This window comes from Dromaius novaehollandiae, chromosome 3 (genome assembly GCF_036370855.1).
Source record: "Dromaius novaehollandiae isolate bDroNov1 chromosome 3, bDroNov1.hap1, whole genome shotgun sequence".
NCBI classification, from domain to species: domain Eukaryota; kingdom Metazoa; phylum Chordata; class Aves; order Casuariiformes; family Dromaiidae; genus Dromaius; species Dromaius novaehollandiae.
This window is the reverse complement of record NC_088100.1, coordinates 86,069,241-86,094,420: the sequence shown is the minus strand read 5'-3', so window position 1 is coordinate 86,094,420 and position 25,180 is coordinate 86,069,241. Positions and strand designations below refer to the sequence as shown.

At 40.1% G+C, this 25,180-nt stretch overlaps 1 protein-coding gene across 2 annotated transcripts in view; it reads right to left on the bottom strand.

Annotated features, from left to right (window-relative positions):
• The window catches only part of CHRM3 (cholinergic receptor muscarinic 3), a 276,502-nt gene extending 255,186 nt beyond the window's left edge, over positions 1 to 21,316 (bottom strand). For both annotated transcript variants that reach the window (XM_064509353.1, XM_064509352.1), the window contains exon 1: positions 20,963 to 21,316. The gene's annotated coding sequence lies outside the window, so the exon portion shown is untranslated. The remainder of the gene's footprint in view (positions 1 to 20,962) is intronic.
• Between the last annotated feature and the right edge of the window lie 3,864 nt (positions 21,317 to 25,180).

Genomic DNA, 25,180 nt, shown 5'->3' with positions numbered 1-25,180 from the left:
CGCCATGGCTGAAAGATACCCTTATTTTGCAGACTTTCAATTAAAGCCTCTTACGTATTCAGCCTAGGCACCGTGCTATGGACTCACAGAACTAGTTATAGTTGAATTCATCTTCAGAATGAATTTTGCATCAAAAGAAGGTAAAAATACTTCACTTTTGCAAAATAAGTGTTTTTTGGAAAATGATAAAGACACATTTCACTGTGAGTGAGCTTTAATTTCTAAACAAGGCAGAACATACATCCTAACAACTGCCACACATTATAAAGTCCAGCGTGGGAGGCAGAATAGCAATCCTCATAATGCACAATTATTCAGACAGAGATTAAAATGTTAATCTGAACTAAACGGACCTTATATCATTCATTTTCATTTTTCCTGGTGAAACATTCCTATTTCTTCCCCTACAAAACTTCAGAACAACTCATTTATCCACGAGAAATATTTCAAACCCAGAAAGCTGACTAGTCTTATTTTAGACTATGAGCACAACTGGAGGAATTACAAAACAAGCAAAACCCCCAAACATCTCCTTTCCCTTGTATCTAATAAATGAAAAAGCCTCAAAATCTTTTTTTTTCAAAATATCATTCATAAATTAGAAGAGAAGTCATTTTAAAGTAATAATTTCAAACAAACTAAATTTCAACAAAATTTCAAATACATTAAATGAACCCACTATCTTTTGATATGAGCACCTTTGGAGGCAGTTTTAGATGTCACCTATAGTCTCGATTAGTTGAAAGTATAGATTCTAATGAATATGTTCAAGTTTTTCCATGACTATCTGAAATGGGCATAACAATTTCTTATTTCACAAGAAATTCATCCAGTAAGTATGAATTTCTAGAAAAGAAGTAAGCTTAAATAACTTTTCCAGATGTATTCTCCCCAAGATATAAGAAACATCTTTCTTTTCAATGTATTCCACTCTACCTTTCAAAAATTATTTTCATTTTTTTAATTGCATTAATGCATGCATTTTTAAGGAAATAAGTGGTTCTGAACCAATCTGCTTTTTCACAAAACATTGAAAATGAGGAGTAAGGTAAAGTAACATTTTATTTGAAGGTATGTGCATGTGTGTGCACATGAGAAGATTAGTATGAAAATAGAACTCTTGTTTATATTTTTACTAAAATAAACAAAAACAGCCTATCATAGCCAAGGAGGAAAGGCAATGTAAAGTGTCATGTCAAGTAAAATTATTTTCTGGCAAAGCAATTATGAATACAACTATACAGTAACAAAACAAAACAGCATATGTAGGGGTGGAAACAGGTTAGGAGAGATCTCTAGCTCTTTCCTAACGTGTATTAAGTGGTGACACCATCTCTCCAAAGCAAGTTTTAGCTAGTCTTAAAAGAGAATAGACTACATAAATTAATGAGCAGAAGTATCTCATTGACTTTACAATACCTTACCTGTGAATTTTTTAGAGACAACATTTTTCTAAGATATATGAAAGCTTGAATGCTTTACAACAAGAGGCTTTCATACCATTCCAGGCAAAGTGTGCCTAGTAAATGAATATACTCATGGAGCATAATTATGCAAAACATTGTTGTACAATAACGATAAGCAAGATACTCTACATGTTGCACCATTTTGCATGGTAACTTCTCAGTATGATTACTATCAAGCTACAAAACTGTAGGGCTATTTATTTGATGCTCAAATTTGGAGACATGCTTAAGGATCTTACAGACCTATGTTTTGGCAGGGCAACAAGAAAACACAAGTTCTGTTCGGGAAGTATCTGAGTGGAAGACAACCACAGATGTAATCAAATCTCTGCTGGAATCTCCAGTCACAGGTATCAGTATTGAAACAAAACTCAGTGAGTATATTGTTAGCAGCATCTACACAGGTGGAAACTTCATAGAAGTACCTTACTGCAATGAGAATAGCACCAAGAATTTCTTAAATATGCATCAGAAGGGATAATTAAAACATCTATCTCCATGAATACTGACAAACGTTACGTACATTAGGTATATTTCATAGATTACAGGGTACTTCATACTTGTTCCAGCTCAAAATGGTTTCTGCTAATGATCTGCTAGAAATCAGACACTGCTTTACTATGTGCCACAAGAATCATTCTGCTGTTCACAAAAATAATCCAAGTCAATAAATCTTTAGCTTGCCTGGTGCAGCTTTTCACTTTTTCCAAATGGTAACTAATTAAAACAGAACTTCAAGAAACAAGAGAATTAAAGGGAAAAGGTCTATGCCACACACACAAAAGGCAACCAAAAAAAAAAAAAAAAAAAAAAAATCACACACACACCATCCCCCACGCCCAACATTTAACTCTGAGTCCCTTCCAAAAATTGAATGTATTTTCATCTAGGTTTTGATTTAGGCACCTTTAGTACTGATACTGCTCTAGTCTCAAAATAAACTAAACTTTAGCCCAGGTATTCTTGCCTTGTAGCCCATCATGGTTTCAGAGTTCAAAACAACTAAGTAAAAAGAAGTTAGAAAAGATAAACACTTCTCTAAAAACAATCTAACATGATGTTGAACAAACAACTAAACAAACTGTCTTGGATCTTAAGTTCCATCTCAGTCCTTGCTCAAATGCTGCAAACTTGAAAGATTTTACAGTTGGAGCTGCACTAACAATTCTAAACCACAGACAGGCAGATTATTGTCTTGACCTTGTTACCTCTCATATACCTGGATAGTAAAAGTCCACCAGCTTTTCCTCCTAGATTTCTTTAAACATAGATAGCAGGAAGAGAATTTAGTCCAACATAATAAATTTAATTGGAATCTGTTCCTATGGAGGTGAATTCATTAGTTTCTATTTGCTTTGACAGAGGACGAATTAAGTACATATTTTCCTCTTACATGCTTATGGCGAAGGACTGGGCACAGCATTCAAATGAATTCCAGCTTCATTCATCTCAGTTAAGCATCTGATGATCAAAACGATGTTCAATTTATTTTTCACAGATCTACACAGAAAAGGCTATTCAGTATCCAAAGTGACAAATCGGTATCATCATGAGCTCTATATGATTGTCTTACAACTCTCCGAGCAACATACCAGCATTCATAGTTAAAAGCTATATTGGCAGCCAACATCCCACAATATTTGTAAAAATAAACAAAAGTATACTTTTATAACATAATAGCACCTAAAAAAAGGTTTGGGCCAGATCACAGTTTTTCTAGATTCTGTATAGACAAATCAGCTAGAAAACACCAAAAGGCGGGCAAAGGAAAGATGCAATTAAAGCCCGCAGGAAGTTACAACTTTCGGCCAAATGCTTTTCTCATTATTTGGTTCCCACTATAGAAACGAACAGAGATTTTGCATGATGAAGTGAAGGTTTCCAGCTCCTCAGTCTTCTCAGACTAGCATTTGCCCCATCCTGTTACCTCAGACAAATGCTGACAGTGTTTTGCAATCAGTATTCATATCCAAAAGAAGAAATGAACATAAAATCTTACAAAAGAAGTTTATAACCCCAAAATTGAACTTCAACTTGAAAGCTGTTTCAGTTTACATTTCAACTCTTTGTTTCACCCATGAAAGTTTCCACTTGTTGCTTAAAATAGCAAAGAAGGAACATTTTTGTTTACTTCCACACAAGAACAAAATTCCCTGAGATATCAGGCAAGGAAGAATACATCTGCATGAGAGACTAGAACAGCTTCTATGGTCTAATTATTCAAGTACTTAATATAGTGAAATAGTTAGAGCTAGGTAAACTTTTCCTGTTTAGTTGTTTTTTTTAAACTACTGGAAGAAAGTAACGATTGACAAATTAATCGATGTTGTTTTCATATTCTTGCACAGAGTGGTGGAAGCCTTCTGTAAAAAAATGTTAACGATTCAAGAAATATAACTACTCTACCTATATTCATCTATGTGTAAGTACGTGTATATGCCCAGACCTCTTGACTCATTCCATCATTTTTAAATGTAATTATGTAGGACTCACAGTGAAAAAGAGCTCTTTTCCTCCTACTCCTCATCACTGCAGGAAGGCTGTCATCACCTATGTGCAAAAACCTCTCCCATACCACGGAAAGTGGAAAACAAGGAGGGATTTATAAGCTTGCGATCAGAAAATACATCTAAGCATATATAATTAAAACTGAAGAGAACAGCAGTCACCATTTACAGAAGTTCCTGACACATTCCTGCAATCCTAGAACCAGAAGTATTGTAGAACCGTACTTGCATACATACATATTTATTTATTTATTCCTCATAGAAGAAGGTATCAAAACATCAAACAGCTCCCAAGAATATAGCCTCTGCTTACATGTCAAGTTTTGGGTTTTTTTTTTTTTTTTTTTTTTTTTAATGTTTTCTGTTATGATTTCATCAGCAAAGAATTGAATTTGCTTTATGTCTTGAAGTGACTCAACTTTTAATCCTCTCACATTGTTTCTTACATAAACATACAAGAAACTCTGAGGTATTAATCTTGTGTTTTACATAAAACTGAAGTCAACTGATTTTTTTAAATTAACTTTTTTGGTTCAACCTGAATTGCTATTGTTCAAGTTTTTCTGACAAAACAGAGACCAAACTGAACCATCTTCTGTCAAAACCAACTAAAAAAAAAAGGCATGAAAATAGATTTGAAAGAAAACCCCGAGCTCAGGAGTTAAAATTGTCACACGGGCTGAATGTGATCCTTCAGAGTCAGGAGTGGAACTGAACGTGTGGGTTTGAGTATGCATTTCTGACTTCCCGAGAATACTTCGGAGTTTGAGACCTTAATGTTTTCCCTGGCAGGGCTTTTTGCAGAGGCTTTGAATGATGAACAGCTTGGAGCAAGGCTGTCAGGTGCAGCTGTGCTCCTTCCTTTGCTGCACCAACAGCTGAGCTACTCGCAAGGTAGCTCCAGGATTTCCGCATTTTTTAGTCAAACACTTTCAGCCAGAGCAGCAGCAACTTCAGCCCTCCTGAAAACGCCAGGATAAAGTGTGACACCCAGAGAGGTGCTTGGCTGCCACTGTGGCAGCAGGGTAGGCAGCCATACGCAGCATGTATACACATACTTACACAGAGGGGAATATAGGTAGAGTAGTCGGGTTTCTTGGATCTTCCCCACCCTACCCCACACCCACCCACCTACAAGCTGCTCCAGTGCAGTTCTTGCCATGAAAATCACTGGACCCTCCTGCTGAAGCTATGCTGTGTGGCATGAAATACAGGGAGAAGGAAAATATCTAACTTGCTCTCAAGACAGCCAGCTCGGAAGAAAGGCATGTGACACCAAGGGCGCAGTGCTTGCCCAGGTGGACACTAGCTGGTTATACATTGCACATAACCTGTGAGCACTACAAACCAGCATAGTCCGATGTTTGGGACAGTCTCCTGGGAAATGAATCCCAGGACCTGTGGGTTTTTAAACCTGTGTTCAAAACTCCTTAGAATGAAGTATACGATACTACCCTGTATGGTGAATACACAATCTACCTTAAGTTAATCATTTCCCCCTTCTTATCTAGCGATGCTCCTACCACAGTGCTGTGAATTTTGTGGTTACTTGGGCACGAAGCTAAGCTTCTGCTAAGCACCTCTAGTCAGAAGTCTCCTCCTGATAACTCCTCCTGCTCATGCACACACTTTTACACTGATCGACTCATCTCTTGACCTCTTGCCCAGCCCTTAGGCTGAAAAGCATTGGCAAATCTATCCAATCCACAGAATTTCTGTCACTTGACTTGCTGAGGAAGGAAAACAGCTCTTAACTTATCTTTTCTGTTTCCTTTTGGTATTCAATGTGACTGTTTTCTACAGTTAAAAGTAATCTTGTAGCAGAAACTCTTCCATTTACCCCAAAGGGGGATTAGGACTTCTTGGAAACATTTTTTTAAATAAACAGTTCCCTTACCCTGTTTAAACAATGATTGTTTAAGCCATGGAGTCAGAATGACTCAGAGGAGTTGTACTTGTCATTGTACAATATTCAGCATGATCTACAATGTGGCTAGACAGCTATGACCTGTATTAATCATGGGCCAAAGTATAATTAAGGTAAAATTAATGGACTGTGACGGTCTGGCAGTTCGTGTCCACATTCTCACTCTTTCTGCTAGCTTGCCAGACTACTGTGCTCCTGGTGGAGAAGGGGTCTGCAGTGGAGGCTGGGCAGAGGGATCCCTTCTGCAAAGAACAGGCTCCCAAACAGAGAAGAAATGGACTCAGTTGCAGCAGCAACTATTGGGCAGAGAGCACTGACAAATCTATCTAATTGAGAACTGTTCCATCACCGTGATTACCATGAGCTAGGAAATTCCCCACTGATGTAGTATCCTTGATTGTAAGGGAGAAAAAAGTTTGACTTCTGATCTGCTAAGTGATTTAAAATATCGTCTCTTTGTATAGAGAAAATTGATAATCTTCCAGTATCAACCCTAATTCTACTTGTCTTCTCCTCCAGATCCCTCAAAAGCCTTAGTCCACATACACCTACCCAAACTCATTCTTCCCAGCACATACAATTCTCTTCTCTCCAGTGACACAGTTACTATACTGAACATGGTCAGTGGGGTAAAATGCCCCCTCTAGCAGCATTGATTTGAATTTGTCATTTAACACTTTTTCAGTAACCCTGCTTGGGGAAAATCTTTGACTAGTTCGGAATTATAGTTGAGTGGGAAATACACTACAACCACAGAAATAACCGATAGCATCAAGAAAGTGTCTTCAACAGATGGCTCACAGATTGGAAACCCATTTCCAGACTACTTCCTCTAACAGAGCACCTGGAAAAAACCTCCTCACTCCACAAGCCTTGTGGCCAGCACCCCATGCAATTAACTGCTAGAGAATTAGGCAAACTACTTAAACTCTCCCCCCTCCAAGAAAAGGAGTTTTTATGAGAACCGATCCATTTTTCAGAGGGCAGAAATGAAACCCCCTTTGTATAAATGATTTGTTAGTACCTAGTGGTTTACAAACTTTAAAATGTATTAAAATATATCTGTGTCCCACCAAGGTGGAATCATGTTAAAATTATATAGGAAGACTTCCAGAAGCCTAATTTTGACACTTCTCCCTCATGGAGAGGTGCCTGTGTGAATGCTTATATGTATCCAAGTCAGAAGCAGGAATACACTCTAACTATTTCAACAGCGTTTGCCATTATCTCATATCTTTGCCTCCCAGCTCCCATACCCGCACTGACAACTTTTACTACTTCATGGAAACTTAAAACATCGATCCAGATTTTCAAGGAATAATGGTAATGCTGAAGTTTTAAAGCACAGCCATTTCAAGTCCATGAACAATTTAGAACTTAAATTTCCCCCACTTCCTCCTCATTGACCAGATTTATTATAAGCTTTTAACTCTAGTGGAGTGGCTAGCCTGTCTCTGTGATCAGCTAACCATCCTCTTGTGCTTTCTCAAATTTTAACTAGAGGGAAATAATAGGAATAGTAAAGGGAAAATCCAGTAGCACTAATAAAATGAAAATCAGACAGTGTTGTGTCCATCTATTGCCTAAGCTAATGAGTTAAAACTCTTTGAGATTGAAATATGGCTGGAACTGCATGAGATCCCGTTGTCAGGCCAGAAAAATCATTTAAGTTCCTTTGATTGCAGCTATTTGGACAATTAATTTTAAAGGCTTCCTCAGAAGAGCGCACAAATTCCTCGGTCCAGAGTTATTTCGCTCAGTTTTTTGTACTGAAGCAATAAAGTTGCTTTGTAGCATATGAAGTTTTGCACATTTAAGCCCCACTATTATTACAAAAGTATCAAAGAAGTCCTGAACTATTGGATTGGCAGTCAAAGCTTAAAAATACCAGCGGGGGACTTCTCAACTCCAGGAAAATTATTGATTAAAATATAACAGAATAATTGGAATAGGCGCTTGCTTTTCCAATGAGAGAACTGCAATACTCAGCTGACATTTTTGGTAACTTTCATTTTGCAAGATGAAGAAACAACATAGAAGGCAGATGTACAAGAAGCCAGTGGTGTGCAAATGGAGCTATGGTGGTACACAGCCCATTTATGTCATGCCCTTTCATGTATTCCCCCCACCACCACCAAAGGTGCCTAAAAGGTTCAGCTAGAGCTATCTAAAATTCTCAGAACCAGCAAAACATGAGCACACATACTAGATGTACTGTGCAAAACTGAAAAAGAACTTAGAGGAGCTACAAATTGACATAAGTAAATGGAGAGCTAGTGGGACTTGGCTAATTCATATCCACTGAGGCCACATTTCTTTTTATTAAGCCCTTCAACATAAAATATTAACAATATATAACTTCTATAGCTATCTCGCCACTTGCACACGGTATTTGCACTTGCATACAAAGACAAATCGTAGCCCTTTAGTCAAACAGACTGTGCACATCCAACTTTATATCTTCCAGCAACAGTGAGGATTCGTGACTATTTTATATTTTAATGAGTTTTTTACTTTTTACTTGTCTGAATCACAAATTTTAGCTAAACTTTACATTGCTATCAATTTAACTACTTCTCTACTAGTTAACAAATACTCAATATCTGTTTCACTACGTGTAGGTGACTGTGCAAAGCTTTAACTTGTAGTAATTTATCCATTCAAAAGCATTCTGAGCTACCTTACTGCTGGAGCCATTTCCACGTACTTATACGATGTCCCAGTTACATCTATGTTAACAGATAAACTAGACCAAATATTGCACAAAATCCAGGTAAAATGTACCTACCTTGCTACTAAACAGTACAATCTAGCAGTCTACTAATTTCATTGAAACACTGAGTTTAAGCTGCTGAAGAATGCTTAACAGGCAAAGGATTCATAAGGTTAACTCATAAAAGCTCATCTTTTTGTTCTGTATATTAGTCCACTTTCAGTCAGCATTTTCTCATTGTGAATTTTGCTGAAAAAATAAAATGTCAAGACATCACAAATCCGTAATTAATCCTATTCCTGTTATAGGAATACTTAACAAGGACATTTCACTCATGCAAGCTGATTCAGAATAAAAGTTTCTTAGCTTCATATGCACAATACAAATAAAGTTTATTCTGCAGTACTCCAACTCTATTCCCTGCATGCCACTCTGCTCAGTTTTCCCTAATGACTTACATGTCTTCACATTTACTTTCTAGTAATTCACAAACACCAAACAATTTCCTCACCTGAAGCTCTGAATAACAACTTCCGTTTTTATGATTTTATGTTTAATTAGCTCTTTTGAACATTTGTGCCAGTTCCACAATTCTCACAAGAATTCTCTAAAATTCTGAAGCTTACTGCTTCAGACCCAAACTTGTACATAACATACAAACAAGAACACTTGAATGAATTACAGAGCCAATCAGGACAAAAGAGAATGGAAATTCAGAAAGGAAATTAATGATTTTCAAATCAAAGGCTCTGGCCTGGTTGCTACTCTGAGCTTAGATCAGAGGAAGAATATTGCTTAAGCTTATCTTCACATGAAGGTAGCTACACATATTATAGGTTTAATCTCATTTAAATTAATATAATTTAACTGCTGGAAATAGTTTGGGGATATTTATTTCAATTTATTTTGCTTAAGTTGATTAGGATAGGCCTTGAAGTATGTTTTGTACACGTACACTCTACACATCTCACTGGCCAAAAGGAGACTGGCCAGCCACGTATTTCTAGTATTCACATTTCTGTTCCATTTTAACTAGGAGAGGATAATGTCTTCTGGTAGAAAAAAGAAAAATGGAGAGAGATAGGCGAGGGGTATTTTTAAACCACTGCTGTTGAAAAACTCCAAATAATGTTATAAAAAAAAATATGTAAGTAAAACTGAGCAGAAAAAGCTATATTCATTGGGCTTGCTTTTCACTGTCCAAGTTTGAAAGGAAAAGTGAAAGGCAGACTGAAGCGAAATCTCAATTTGCCCAAATACAAAGCAAAAAACCTTTCATCTCAACCTTACTAGATTTCACCCTACACCTTTATGAATATTTCCAATATTGTTAAAATAGATATAGACATATATGAGCACAGCTAAATGGTGTACAGATTCAACCACCAGATTTATGAACATTTCTATAATGTAATTTTGTTAGTGTTTTATCTTTTTAAGTTTAACTTTCTTAATATGAGCTAGCAGAGGACGATAATGAAGCTTTTCTGTATCTGTTTATTCTTCTAAATCCTTAACAATCTCACATAGCAACGGGGCGGGGGGCACAAACTCACTATAATTTTCCAGCTTACAAATTCAGGCCTAAACATAATGTATCATCTTAATCACTAAGAATTCTCAATTTTCTTACTGAAGTGTTTTTGACAGAAGCCCAAAACAGAAACATCATAGTATCCATCTTTTTCCTTCCCTACACCACAGACACTAACCTAGACTGACTGTGAATTAGGTGCAATACTTCTCATGACACCTGCAGTAATCAAATTAACAGTTTAAGTAGGCTCAACCCAGTTGCCAATGAATCCACAACACCTTGCTCTTTTTTTTAAATTGAAATCAGAATCAGACACATTGTTTAAACTCTCACTCTGTCTTTTAATAAGAATTATATTTATGTAGTAAAAAAAAAAAAAAAAAAAAAAAAAAAAAAGGAAGGAAAACAACTGCTAAAAAACCCCCCGAGTTTCAAACATACAGTATATAAAAAATTCTGCATAGTCAAAAGGAACAACCTTGAAATTCAGTTTAACATGCCCAACATTAATACTCGGAAACATTATCCTTATAACCTCTCAGCATGACTCCAACTGCAGTAGAGAACGCAGGACCAAAGTCATGCAAGTCACACTGCTACAAGAGGTGATGACAAAAGCATTCTCAGCATTCAAGTGTTTTTGTCACGTAAGTCAATACACAATGCAAATAAATTCTTCCCCATCTCATTATGTAAGCCATATCAAGGAAGTGTTCCTACTTCATAACAACAAAAGTATACATTTTTTTTAAAAAAAAAATAGCCTTTACTATTTTATGGCTGTTATGGAGAGCAAGCCTGATGCAATTTAAGAGAAGGTGGGAAAGCTAAACTGCATGGCTCTTGTAAAATACAAGCATTATTATTGGAAAGTGCCCTGACTGGACAACATCCTTGGCAACCTGCTCTAGCCACCTCTGCTGAGGTTGACACTGCTCGAGATCATCTGGTCCTTCTGACCTCTGCCGCTATGAATCTATGAAACAAAAACTGACCAAACCCAGCTTGCATAGCAATAAATTTCTGCGAGTCTGAGGCACTACTACACAAACAATCAAACAAACAAAAAACCCAACGCACCCAACCCTACCCTACCATATCAAGTGAAATGAGTTGATGAGAGCTGATGTGGAGAAAGATACCAGCCTCCCTATGAGTCACTACACCACAGAAAGCTACAAACTGATGTAACAAGGATAACGCCTATGTATGCTAACACTGGCAGGTTGCTGGATATAAGATATCTGGCTACATTAAAAAGTACTCAGTATGCTGCAAATTGTTTCACAAAAGTTTAATTCCAATATTTTCTTCTTGGAGACAGAAATCTAAGCACTATTTACTGCTCTTTGAAACTCCCTTTTCTTGACTTGTAGCTATGACAGCAAGTCGGAATTATGTATGTGGGCAAACTTTGTGGGAGAGAAAAATACATGTTCTTTTTGTATATTATTTTCTTTTAAATGAAGCCCTGTTAAGATTATATCTGTTTTCTTAGGCCACAGCATCTACAGATACACTCTGGATCTTCACAGGTCTCCATGTATCTCTTTACTGTTGAGGTCAGCCTACAAGAGTCATATGATCCCCTTTCTGGTATTTTAGGAATTTAAAAGTTAATTTGACCATGCCCATAATTCAAGAGTGGCTCAAGTTGCTCCTGGCAGCTTACATCAGCAGCAGATTTGCTCACAAGTGCCTTGAACAGCACCAGCATGCAAGTCTTCACAAAGGTTTGCACTTGAAGTACCTACTTACTGAATTGCATTTCTGGATAACAGACTCAACATATGCTCTTTAAATGACTGTCCGTGTGTCTGACATCTATTGTTCTTTTAATCCTAATTCAGGGAATTGTTTATTACAAATCCATAAAGATAAATCCATGCTTGCTTAGCCTTCCTAAAGGGAAAGGCTTTCCAGAATCATTACTTTCAACTTATAAATTAACATTGTTATTTGGGGAGGAAGCAAACTAATATACACTAATAAAAATCCTGCTATCTATTCAGCTTCAAGATTTTATTCATGGATGGCAACACTTCCTATTAAATGCAGAAATGAACATGACAAATGACATTTTTCGTCCCCAAACTGGACAGATACATAGCTTTAAAACTGTTTTCTTCATGGCTTGTAAGAGTGTGCTTTTTATGATGGATCACTGACTTAGGTTGTGGTTTTTTGCTTGTTTTTAATAAAAGCAGCTTACATAAAGTTTAATCTTCATATTTATAATAATGGAAATTAGAATTGAAAGAAAATTTTAACACTGTTTTTAACCTTTAAAAAGAAGTGTCCAATATCTTGGATTTCTGGGTATGAGTCTAAGAGCTTGAAATCAGTACAAAAACTCACCAGTTCCCAAGGTGGTCAGATGTAGTCCTTAAAGAGAACCACAGTAGTTTTTTTCCCAAATTCATATAAATTGGTATTGTAGCCCCAGAAGAACCAAATTACGCTAAGCGTAAGAAAAGTTTAGCTGTTGGCTCTTCCATCCATGAGAATTTAGCTCAAGATAGAGGCGCCCACACTAAGACAGCTGCAGAAGAAAAACAGAATTTCCTAGGCATACTGCAGCAAAAAACAATCACATATAAGGCACTCAATCTTTAGAGACATTGACTGAAGTTTTTCTATATATTAAACCCACTTTGCATATTTTTATCTCCTACCATTTTTCTTTCAAAAATGAAAAAAGCTTATTATTTTTATAAACTTTGTTCAATCTTGCCTGCCCATTTTTGCTTCTTTAACATTCCCTTTAGCAAACAAACACAGCTTCAATCAAGTTGAGTGAGAATGAAAATTACTGACACAGTAGCGAACAGTATAAACACCGTCTGCTTCTTCTAAAAAGTATAGTTCATCTTCACATGTATCTGCATCTTCCATGCATTTGCTGTCACAAAACACAACAAACTTTTTGGATGGAGATACAGAATGGCAGGAAAAGTAACAGTCACTGTTGTTTGTATTTGGAAGTCCTAAAGGGCATTATGCTCTTTCAGTGAAAACTCTGTACGTGACTGAAAAGGAAAAGTCTGACAGTCAGAGCAGCATACCTATGACTGTCTATCAAGAGCCAAGTCAAATGCTGTCTCCACTTTTGGTGATGCATTCCCTTATCACACTGCACTCTGAGGCTAAGGAAAAGGAGAACCAATACATCCGTCTACCAAGTCATCACTAGCCATCAACTACAGAACTGCAGTTTCAAGAAACATTGCTACCAATTATTCTCATTGCTTTGCTATTTATATTAGCTCCCTTTGCATTGTACATTGTTTTTAGCAACTGTTTTCTACAACACAACCCTTCTCCCCTAGTGTTGTATTCCTATAAGCTTCTCTTCCACACCCATTTGAAGATTAGTCCATTCAACTTTTTGCTTCAGTGTAGACTTTTTCCTTTCCTTCAACAGCAACTGGAGATCCTCTTTTTCCATCTTCTAAAGAAGACCAATATCAATTTCCTTTCTTTACAGAGTGAACTTTTTCATCTCTTTCCAAAGGAAATCCAATAGCCAAGAGAACAGTGCAAAAAGAATTCAAACAACATCAATATATATGAATGCCTCCACCAAGCCTCCTTAATAGATTTAGATCTCCCTGAATTTACCTCAGTGGCTCCAGACAAAAGATGGGACACCAACTCTTCATTTCTTCAGTGCTCCTCAAAAGCCCATTTTAACAATATGGCTTTGCTCATTCGCTCATTATTGCAAGACACCTTCCATAAGAGGCATTTTAGCAAAGATATTTGCACAACAAAACTCCAGCGACCAACTGCCTTCCAATAATCTCAGAGGTAAAAGACTCTCAGCATTTCTTCACTATAGTCTTTTGTAATGCTCCTCTAGCTTTAATTACAGATTATAAATTTTCTTTAAGATTTCTCAGTTAACAAAGCCAGATTTCTCTGCTAATGAAAAATGAATAACCAAGAGATAGAACCCAAAACTTTGACCACTTGAAGATGGTGACCCTGACATTATGCAAAGGTCTCCCAAGAGGAAGAGTTTTGACAAGAATAAGCTGCGAGGCTATGGCCGTCCAAAAAACTGCTTTTCATATTTGTGTTCTATTGATTATTACCTCACAAGGTTAACAGTCTGGCCAGAAGAACCATACAAGGAGTTTTGGGGTGGATGGGTGGAGTTAAACCTAAGAAAACATATCTTTAAACTCTACAGAAGAGTCAGCCTTCTCATCCATTGAAGGAATATTACGAACAAGCCACCAGCTGTATGGGGTGAAGCAAGAGCCCGTCCAGCAACCCTCCTCCCCCAAAGCCTACCGCTTCCTTCCCAGGATCTCTCCCACAGGCATCTTCTTCCCTTAGCACTCAGGATCCTACTGTTCTGTATTTCTGGGTCGCCCTTCATCTTCTTTTTCCTATCCTATATATATATATATAGAGAGAGATAGATAGATACATACATACACACACACATATATACATATATATATATATGCACGAGTCACAGGCTCCAGGGATAGACCCTTCAGACTTCCCTCCTACAGGCACCAGTTCTCCTTCAACTCTCCCCTTCATTTCCTTAATTTACAGTTTTCCTGTTGTAAGCCAGCCCTGTCCTTAGGCTCTCTCCTCACACAGCCTTCTTCCATTCCAATTGGCATGCTAAAAAAAATCTTAGTTTCCCCCTGAAAACATATAAACTTTCACTACCCCAAAACCTGTCACAGACCGTGGCACCAGTCATGGACTTGCAGTCCAAGAGAGCTCCTTTCCTTCACTCCTCCACAGATATTTGGCCTCTTCACACACCCCTTATGCTACCTGCTATATGCCCATATGTATAACTTCCCTTGTCTGCTAATTATTAAGAGTCTTGACAAGGTGAAATGCAAATAGCGAACCTCTTTATTTAGATGAGAGAGAGAGAAGGATGCTTCAGCTGGCCAGAAAGAAGAGATAAAGTAGTATCTAATTCTGACTTCATAAAGTAGTATCTAATTCTGACTTCATAAAGTAGTATCTAATTCTGACTTCATAAAGTAGTATCTAATTCTGACTTCATAAATTGGGATTGTTTAATATTCAGCTATTCCTGCAGCCTAGTTAAGGTCTGCCACACATCCGCTGTCAAGGCTGAAGGAGAGTCATCCTCTGAGAGAAGATACAGTCTTAGGATGAAACATCATTATTACAGACAGAGATCTGCAGATTATTCCACAGAGTGATGTATCTTACCTCTGAGGAGACAAACAGTATGCTGTAATTATTTGGTTAGGACAAGTATGCACCTTTGTACAGCAATTAGGAATACTTAATAATAGATTATTCTGAAAATGTTCAAGTTCTGTTCTTCCACGACAGTTTTGAGTGTCTGTGTCACTACTTTTTTAAAAAGTTCCTCCTTCCTCAGAATGGTTCTTACTATTGTGCTTATGTACACTGAGATTGAATTCCTCTACTAATTGTCTGCAGTGAATTTAGGAAGGACTTGTTGCTATAGCAATATTTTGTGTTCATCCAGAAATTAATAATAAAAGAAGTAGCAATTAATACTATTAATGTCTTCACTAAAGAAAGATGAGAGAGGGCTGAAAGGCTTCTGGTCAAAAAACACAGTAAGATTTTGCACAGGTGACTACTATAGAGCTTGCACCTGCAAAACCAATCCTTTTGAGTCATCAAATTCTATATGCATATTTCATGCTTCCGTATGTTGTCTTGCTGACTTAATATCCCAAAACAGGGTTTCAGAACGTCCTACAAGGAAATGGGGATGTGTACGCTTTCATACATAATGGCATCCTGTGGCACAAACTGCTCTAGATTAGCATATGGAAGGGAAATTTAATACTTTTCTCCACAGATTTGACATTTTTATTTCAATGTTTCACAGAGGCCTCTCTTTTACAGTTTTAGAAAAAGCAGCTATGTTGCTTCAGGATAATGATGTACTCTCTCTTTCATTCCTGAGTAATAGCCATGAAGCTGACAAATGTTTTCCAGGTTGCATGAAACCAAAGGATTAATTAATCAATTAATATTCTACACTAAAATTGCTATTATCTTACCAAATTATTTGTTTTTGCCATAGCCCAGTACTCTCTCCAAGGTATTTAAGGCGTTAGAGAGGTTTGTCTCTCTGTTTTAAGCTTGATTTATTATTTCAATTTTATAAAGAATAGTAGGGCTCTACATTAATGTTTATAATGCAAGGCTGAGGAAGCACAGTGCTTTGCTTTTTCACTAAGTATTTGGTAGATTTCTTAATAGTACTATTTTACGGTCTTAATAATGTATTTTTGTGACTGGAAACCCAGGTAACTACTGAACTCAGTGAATTTCCTTATTTCGTAAGGAAACGATGTAATTGTAAACTAGTGCCATATTAACCCTCGTAGAGCTAACACGTGTAGCCAGGCCTCTGGAGACCTGTCCTGCAAAGGGGTCCCTTCGGAGCTCCCGGGGGGCTCCAAGGCCACGGTGCAGCCCCTCGTACCTGGCCCCTGTACACATTATGCTGTCGAGGGAGGGAGCGGGAGGCGGGATGGCACACCTGAACACTGCTGCAGCTGAACAGGCAAACACGATGTCACACAAACCTACACAGCCGACCACACGCCTTGAGGTTAGATCATTTTCTTTAACAGGAGGGAGGCACCTCAATAGAGTGGTATAGCAGAAGCTCCAAGCAATTTTTTTTAAATAGGTATTTTCTGCCAAAAATCTTCCTTCCTCCATGAATTCATAGACTAACAAATAAGTCTCTGACTTCTGTTCTAAACTTTTGCATTTCTTTTTCTGATGCTGTTATTCTGGGAATACAGAAGGACAGATTATCAACTAAACACACCAGGAGATTATCCTTATGTGCTATCATACTGATTTCTCATTTTGGGGGGGGGGGGGGTGGGCCGCGGGAGGGGGCATGCGGAAAGAGGTCAGAAGTACTCACTGTAAAGCATAATCCCATCAGTTGTTAAATGTGGCTGGACAGTTGAGTTGCTTTCACTGCACTGACATGAACTTGCTACAGAGTAGCGAAGCAGCCACAACATCCTGGCAATCAATACCAGACATAATGCCCTCAACAAAAATTGGGCAAATTAGCAGATGGTTGGTCTGCGTAGAGATCGCCAATACCGTGGCTATACTGATATATTGCATCTGGCTACACGAACAAACCACTACGTTTGCTTGCATAAAAGTTTTACAGAAGAAGCAGTTGCATTTTTGTTTTACTCCAACTGTAGAAAGAAAGCATAGAAAACAGACACTGACAAGTGGCTGCATTTGCCAATCACATCCAGCAAAAGGTGTTCCTGTCATCTACAGTGTAGATGTACAAATGTTTCTCTAAATCTATCTCCATTAAGATTAATTTAGAGAAGTATCAAACTGCCTCTAGCTCTCATTTCAATAACTGAATAGTTATAATTTGTATTATAAATTCCCTCTTTCCTGTTGTTGGTAGATAAAAAAAGAAAAAAACCCTTGCCTTTAGTTTGCAAACATATAACGAAGAAATCACTTAAACCTATCTTCCTTTACACTAATTGATGCCTTGACCATGAAATCACATACTCTGAATAGGTGAGGAGGTTAATCTTCCATCCTCTCCTACTTTTACGGACAGTGATTTCATCAATTTACATTCAAGAGAATGGCTTTTCCCTACCCTCACTGAATCTACTAGCCAGACTTGCATTCAGAAGGCTGTGTTCCTGTGGCACTCAACCAAGACACAAGGAGCAGAGAGTGTTGCAGCATGTATTTATCCTCTCTTAAAACAAAAAGAAAACATAAACAACTCCTGGAGCATGAATTCCCAATCTAAATACGGTATGCAAGGTTTATACTAAAAACACTTACTCCAGTGCACCCACAACATTGTCAGCAACATATTCCAGTTTATATTCTGCAATACTATTTATTTGATGAACTGTGAGTCTCGCACACAACGTTTTTGTTTGACTCCAGTCAACACACACTCTACCAGGAACGCTAATGACAGAGTTTCACACTTTACAGCAACCACGTAGTCTGGTAGAACTGAAGTTCTTCTATTGAGGAAAAACACTGAACAAAGTCATAGAGGATGCAGCAAAACTGTTGAAAGAATTTGCAAAACAGGCTACTTCCAGTGTTAGGAGGCTCTTCATTGCTTTGCTAGCTTGGAATTAAAAGCAATACACTTGTTATACATTTGCAAACTAAGGTACTCATACATAGCTGAGGGTTTTGATAGCGATGGCATTGCACATCTTCCCTCACATATTCTTATCTCTAATGCTCCTTATTTTAAAGCCTAGTTTTAGGTCTTCATTAAATGAAAAACTGCCACTACGATGAAGGATACTAACAGTACCAGCAAACTGTTCTATCATATTACACACCGAATCCAGCATCTACGCATTTACATATACCCAGCAGAGCTTTCACTGCTTCCAAATGCCTCGCAGATACTTTGTCTCATCCTCAGAGCACCACATCTCCTCTGAGTACAATCTCATCTTACTGGCAAATATGCCATTATTTCATAATGGTCAAAGTTACTTAAGATCATCCAAATCACTTCAAACTTTCTTCTAGCCTCAGACACCTTTTGCACCAGTTCCCCTTCCTTTTTCAGCAGCATAATATTGTGTAAGCACGATAACTGCCAACATAGAAAGTATGCGTTTAAGCTTTCTGTCTGCTAAAATCAAGTCTGAGGGAGGAGGGAAAGCATGAACATGAGAACCATAATGTTGTAATATCTATGTGGGAGAAATTTCCACCTTAGTCATCAGAAGATTTTCCTTAAGCATTTCAGGATTTGATCCCAAAAACATATATAGCACTAACAGACTGAACTCAAATATTAATGCAACGAAAGCGAGTTAGGATAATTCTAAAGCCACAGTTACAGCTTTAAAACTAAAACAGGCATACATGAAACATTTTTTTTAAACTAGCTTATAAATTAACGTAGGAATCTGAATATTTAACACCAATATATAAAAGCTGAAATTTAAGACACTTGAGTGCTGTATTTGCAATGTTTCACATTGTCATGGTTGGTTTTCACCATGAAAATCTACTTCTGAGACCATTATCCCAGAATATGTGATAAATTGTTGGATGCAGACTCTATTGCTAAGAATAAGATTAAATTTAATTTTTTTTCAGTAATATAAACAAAAATGGATTGCACTTGACATTATGCAGATATAAAGTATGTAATTCAGCTCCTTCCAGAAAGTTACTACTCATCTATGTAAAAATGACATTAATTTTCAATTTCAGTAATAAATTAGGGTGTATTTCTTCTGAATGACACATGAAAACTGAATTTCTGTATTTGGTGGGAGAGCTCAGCTGGTAGAAAAGACAAAGAAAAGTTGAAACCTGTTTTGATATAGCTGGCAGCAAATCAGATGAATTTCGTACTAGATTATCCCTGGAGTATTCCATTGCCTTGCTTCCATCATCCAGCAAAACTGTAATACTCAAAACAGTCCAAGAGAATGGTTTTCAGCGTTTCAGTTCAAGTCAGCCAATTCTTTGCTAAAGTTGAAGCCACCGTGTTAATAGACACATGGCACTAAAGTAAAAAATACCTTACTTTGAGACCAAGAACTAGAAAATGTAGTCTTCGTATTGCTTTTCAGGGCAGCAATCTACATACAGAAGCCTCTGGTAATTAAAACTTTCTTTTCCCAAAAGAAAAAAAAAAGAGAGAGAGAGAGAGAGAGAGACCGAGAGTTGATGACATCTCGGGACATGCAACAGCAGAAAGCCTGCAACGCTGCTTTCACAGCAGGGAGAATTGCTACTGTGCGAGGAACTGCCCTGCTTCCATGCGGACGCGCGTTTCTGAGAGCTACCAAACCGGGCTTCCATTCTGGAAAGAGCAACATCACCTACTGCAAACCTGGTCCAAAGCAAGTAGGCAAACTAACCACTCAGATTAAACATACAGCTGGAAACAAAACCAGTATAGCATTCACCGACTTTGATGTATTAAAAAAAAAGCAGTGCAAACGTCTCAGTTGATGTAGGGCATAGACACACAGACGCATGTCGCCCCTGCAAAAACATCCTCAGGACATATCTATCACCACCACCTTCCCGGCTCTTCTTTGCCTTTTTTAAAGTTCCTCGAGGTGTGTCAGCAACACCGAAGTTCCAGTTCTTCAGCCAGTGACTACTGCTATATAAGGGCAGCACAGATATTGACTGGGATTCGCGTTTTCCCAAAAGCCATCCCCGACAGTCGGAAGCCCGGGAGCCGGCAGAGGGACCGGCAGGAGCGGCCGCGCAGCCCCGCGCAGGCTAATACCCCGGGGCTTCTCGGCCCCGCGGTGCGCACGGCGGCGGCGGCAGCAGGGAGCACGCCGCTTCCCGGCGGACGCTCGGGCTCCAGCGGCTCCGGGCGGTGCGCGGGGCACTGCGCGCCCTGCCGACCGATGCCTCCCCGCGCCGCCGGGCCCCAGCCCCCGCTCCCGCGCACCCCGCGCTGCGCGGCCCCGACGGCACCACGCGCAGAGCCGCGGGGCGCCCCCGCGGGACCAGCCGCGCCGTGGAGCCGGCGCCCCGCGCCCCACGCCCCGCGGCGCCCCGCGCCCCCCGAAGCGGCGCGGCCGCGGCTCCGCGACGGGAGGGGGGGCGGGCGGTGCCGCGCCTCGGCGTCCCGGCTGCGGCCGCCCCGCGGCACCGGGGGAAAGGGGCCGCCGCGCCGCAGGGACCGTCCCCGCAACTTTTCCCCGTGGGAGCCCCCGCCGCGGCGCCGCTCGCGCACACAGAAGCACAAACAGCCGCGGCCCCCCAGCCCGGCGCTCCCCCTCCTACCTGCCTCGTCCGCCGGCTCCCGGGCGACCTGCCGGCACCGCGCCGGGCGCTCCCGGCGGGCGGCGTCCAGGTGGCGTTAGGAGCGCGCTTCCCACGGGCGGCGCGCCCCCGGCGGGCGGCGCATCCCCCGCGGGGAGGAGGGCGCTGCGCGCGCGGCGGCCGCACCTGTGCCGGCAGCGGCGCCTCCCGCCTCAGTGCCGGCGCCTCCCGCCTCAGTGCCGGCGCCCCGGCCGGCGGCGGCGCGCGGGGGGCCCGCGCCCGTGCCCGCGCCCCGCGCCCGCTGCTCGCGCCCGCCCGCCCCGCGCCGCCGCCGCCGCCGCCGCCGCCGCCGCCGCCCGCCCCATGCAGCCGCCGCACGAGGGGCGCCCTGCGCTCCGCCGGCTCCCGGCCGCGCCGCGCCGCTCATTGGCCCGCCCGCCGCTGACCTCACGGGGGAGCCCGCCCCGCCCGGCGCGCGGAGCCGCCCCGCCGGCGCGGAGCGGGGCGCGGAGCGGAGCGGAGCGGCGGCCGGCGGGGCGGCAGCCGGGAGCTGGGGCTGGACCCGCCGGGCGCGCCTCGGGAGCGGGTTTTAGCTAACGTCCTCTGCCCTTGCGAGCTGCCCGCGACGTCGGAATGACTCACGGAAAATGGGATTAGGGAGGGAAGTGCTCCGTTAGTCCGCGCTGGGGTTCCCTTCTGCTCCTTGCTCTTCGGGCAGCTCTTTTCATTTAGTTGAAGCACGGGAGCAGCTATTGCTCGAAGGCTGTGCGCTGCTTGTGCAAAGTAAATAATCTTCCGCCGCGTGTTAAATGTGCCTCTTAATAGGTCGCAGTGCATAAACCAACTCACATTCATCATGTAGCTGCATAATATATATTAACACAGTATTGATTCATTTCTATATGCTTTTCCAAGACCCACTTAAAATATTATCCCCTTTCAGCTAATGAGGACATGCTCCAAACCCAGAGAAAGCCAGGCAGGGGGTTTATATGTGTTTATGCACAATTAAAACGTGTTGAAGGGAACCAGGAGAACACAGGAAATCCTTCATGTTTTAGAAGATCCCACAGAGGTACGCGGTAAATTATTACAGCAAACTACAATGTCTTCCATTTCACTTCTGTCTTAAAAGATTAGTAAATTTAACTTGAAAGCTTTCAGCACAAAGAAAGTTCACAATTTACCGCTTTGTGCTCCACGTTGCTTTCTGTAACGTTGCTACAGCACAAGGGAACAGGGTGTGTTCTGTTTGCATGTTAATGCAGTTCTTGGTTGCGTGTAAGACAAAAGTCTACAAAGTGGTGCCCTGGAAAATATAAATAAATCAGTAAAATATATTTTGGGGGTTCTGATGCTTTGTTAATTTTGTTATTAAGTTTCAGTTACCTTCTGCCTTTGAAAAGAAATTTTATAAACTTGGGGCATGTCTCATGCCTCACTCATTCAGTGAACGAAGGTTACTTGCTTGTCTGAGATCCTACCAAAACACAGCCAGCTCTGTGGATGGAGGTTTTTCTTTGCCAGACATGCGGCTCAAATGACAGCCATGTAGTAGAGTTACTCGAGCCAGAAGCTATGTGCCACACCCTGAGACCAGGATTTTCACAGAACATGCCACAGGATCCTTAATGACAAGCAGTCATGACCAGAGCCTGTGAGATGATATGTGAAATTTGGCTTACTAAATTTTCAACGCTTAAAAATAGGTAGGAATTTTCTGTTTACTGTTTTTCAATTAATTCAATTAGTAATTCATATTACCCTAAAAATATCTGTGAGGGAAAACACAAAAAAAGGTTTCACAAAAAAAAAAGAATTTCTTGATGTGAAAAGATTTCTCTGTTCTTGAGTTCTGCAAACATTCACTTTAGCTCTCATCTTTGCTTTTGCTTTTACCTTGCATCTAAAAATAGCATCAGAAATAATCCTATACCCTGTAACATTAAGCTGGGGTTTCAAACTAGCGCAGAGCACCAGTGGTTGAATCATCTCGGGCTATCCTTCAGAGCAAAGGTTGTCCTTGGAGTTCCCACACCCCGGCTTCCTCAGGGCTCAGTGACACTAAATATAGGACAAACAATGAAGTTGCAGGATAAAGCAGTTTATAGTTTTCAAGAGTATATTAGAAACAGAGTATTTCTTTTAATGCCATTGAAGCTGTAGCTTAAAAAATCATAGATAATTTGACTGTCTTTTCCCCTTTGTTTCTCTTATTAGTTGTTACATTTGTATAATGGCTTCCCATTCAGGAGCACACATAATATAGCTACAGTGAAGTCCTGTTGAGGTGGATGGCATCTGAACTCATGGAGCATTTATACGGGGAGAAAAAATCCCAAATGGTAAATTGCAATATGTTTACACCAGGGTCAGAAAGTACACAGCTTTACATCTACCATAACCTCATTCATCTCTGAGGTTGTGGCAAAAATCATCTACATATACAATGCAGAATGTACTTTAGGGAATATATTTTTTGAAGATCTGAAGCGAGTTGAGGCCGGTTTGGCTTTGAATTTGCCTTCCTTTTAGACACATATCAATACTTTATAAATCAGGGCCCAGTTGCCTAGCACAATTTTGTAACGTAAATATATTTAACCTTGAGCCATGCAAAATGAACCTTTAAAGCAAGCATCCACACATTAAAATCAATGATCCTAGAAAACACATTTTGGATAATGTCTTGTATAAAGAAGTAAATGTCAAGAGAGTCAAGGAGTTCTTTAGGGAAGCCTGAGGTAGGGGAATAAATTTTGCAGTGACACTGCTAAATAATACCCTTTGGGGAAAAAATCCATTGACTTTAACAAGATCTTTGGCCGAACAGAGCCTAGTGTTTCAAACCTGCATAGTTCAGCTATAGATACAATACGAGTCTTTACAACATATTTTTAAGAAGGAACAGAGGTGAAGATTGATTAGAAGACTATATTTTAGCTAGAAAAATATTTCTTGATCATCTTTTATGAAATATATATGGGAATAAGATGCAAATCCAGCACTGAAAGTTGCACATTACTTGGTTTGTTTCTCCTCTCACATGAAAGTGTAGAACTTACTGCAGTAGGGGACTCCTTGAAAGATGAAGACCAAGTTGCCGTGAATGCACTGGGAGAAAGTGGGGGGAAGCAGTGAGCACCGTACTGCAGGATGACCACAGAAGCTTATGCACAGCATTACATTTACAATTGTTAACAATTGTAGCAATTGTTACCCCTTGAGGACCCCTGAATTTGTTGACCCCGATTCTGTATCCTTTGCCTCCCACACTCTTCTTGCCCACAGTTGTTCGGAAGAGTCGGTGCATTCTTCCCCTGGGCATTTGCTGTTGTTGCTATTCGCAGCTAAGACCCAAACGAGTTCATTAGCAAATCAATCCAGTTAACTCGGCGAAGCATTCCTTGAAGGTATCCTTGAGACGTCTTCTTGGGCAGCACCACTCCTCTTTCATACTGAGATTCATCACATAGATCCACATCTCACAGTTTGATCCAGAAGGTCAGAGGATTAATACCATCTTTTATTTTTTGTTCCCTCCACTTCTCTGGGACATCAGGACCTCATTGCTCTAGTGGTTTTGAAATTTCTCATTTTAAGCCTCAATTTATTTCTGAATACTTTATCGCCATTTGTCTTTCCTGACAATACTGGCCTTTATAGCGAACTCACCGCTCTCCTGTGTTTAGAGATCTTTATAATGCCCCCTCCATAGTTTTTCTTTCTCTAAACTTGTGCTCTTTCAGACTTGTTTTGTAAGATGGGTTCTCCACTCTTCTGCTTATCCAAGCTGCCTTTTTTGTATCCTCTTTGTTCTGATTAAGTTTCCTTCCATATGGGTGAAATTATATACCTATTCTAGATAATGAACTAAATAAGGCCAGTTAAATGACATCAGTGCTGATGAGAACGTCTTGGACTTTAAATCGGTGTTCCCTTTGCCATTTTCAGTGTTCCCTTGCCTTGCTGGCTAACAGCTACACTGTGGCCAAATAATACCAGCAGGTATTTTTTTTTGCCTCTTTTGTTTCCAAGTGATACACTCCCAGCTTATGGCAGAAATTCTTGTCATTAGCTCCTACGTGCATTATACTATTTTCTTTAGTGTATTTTTGCTTGGGTCCTTACAGTCCCTGTTTCTTTTTTTTAATCTGATCACCAGGTACTCCTCAGCATTGACAGTGCCTCTGAACACCATCTCATCAACCAACTCAGCTGGCAGCTCCTTCCCTTCAG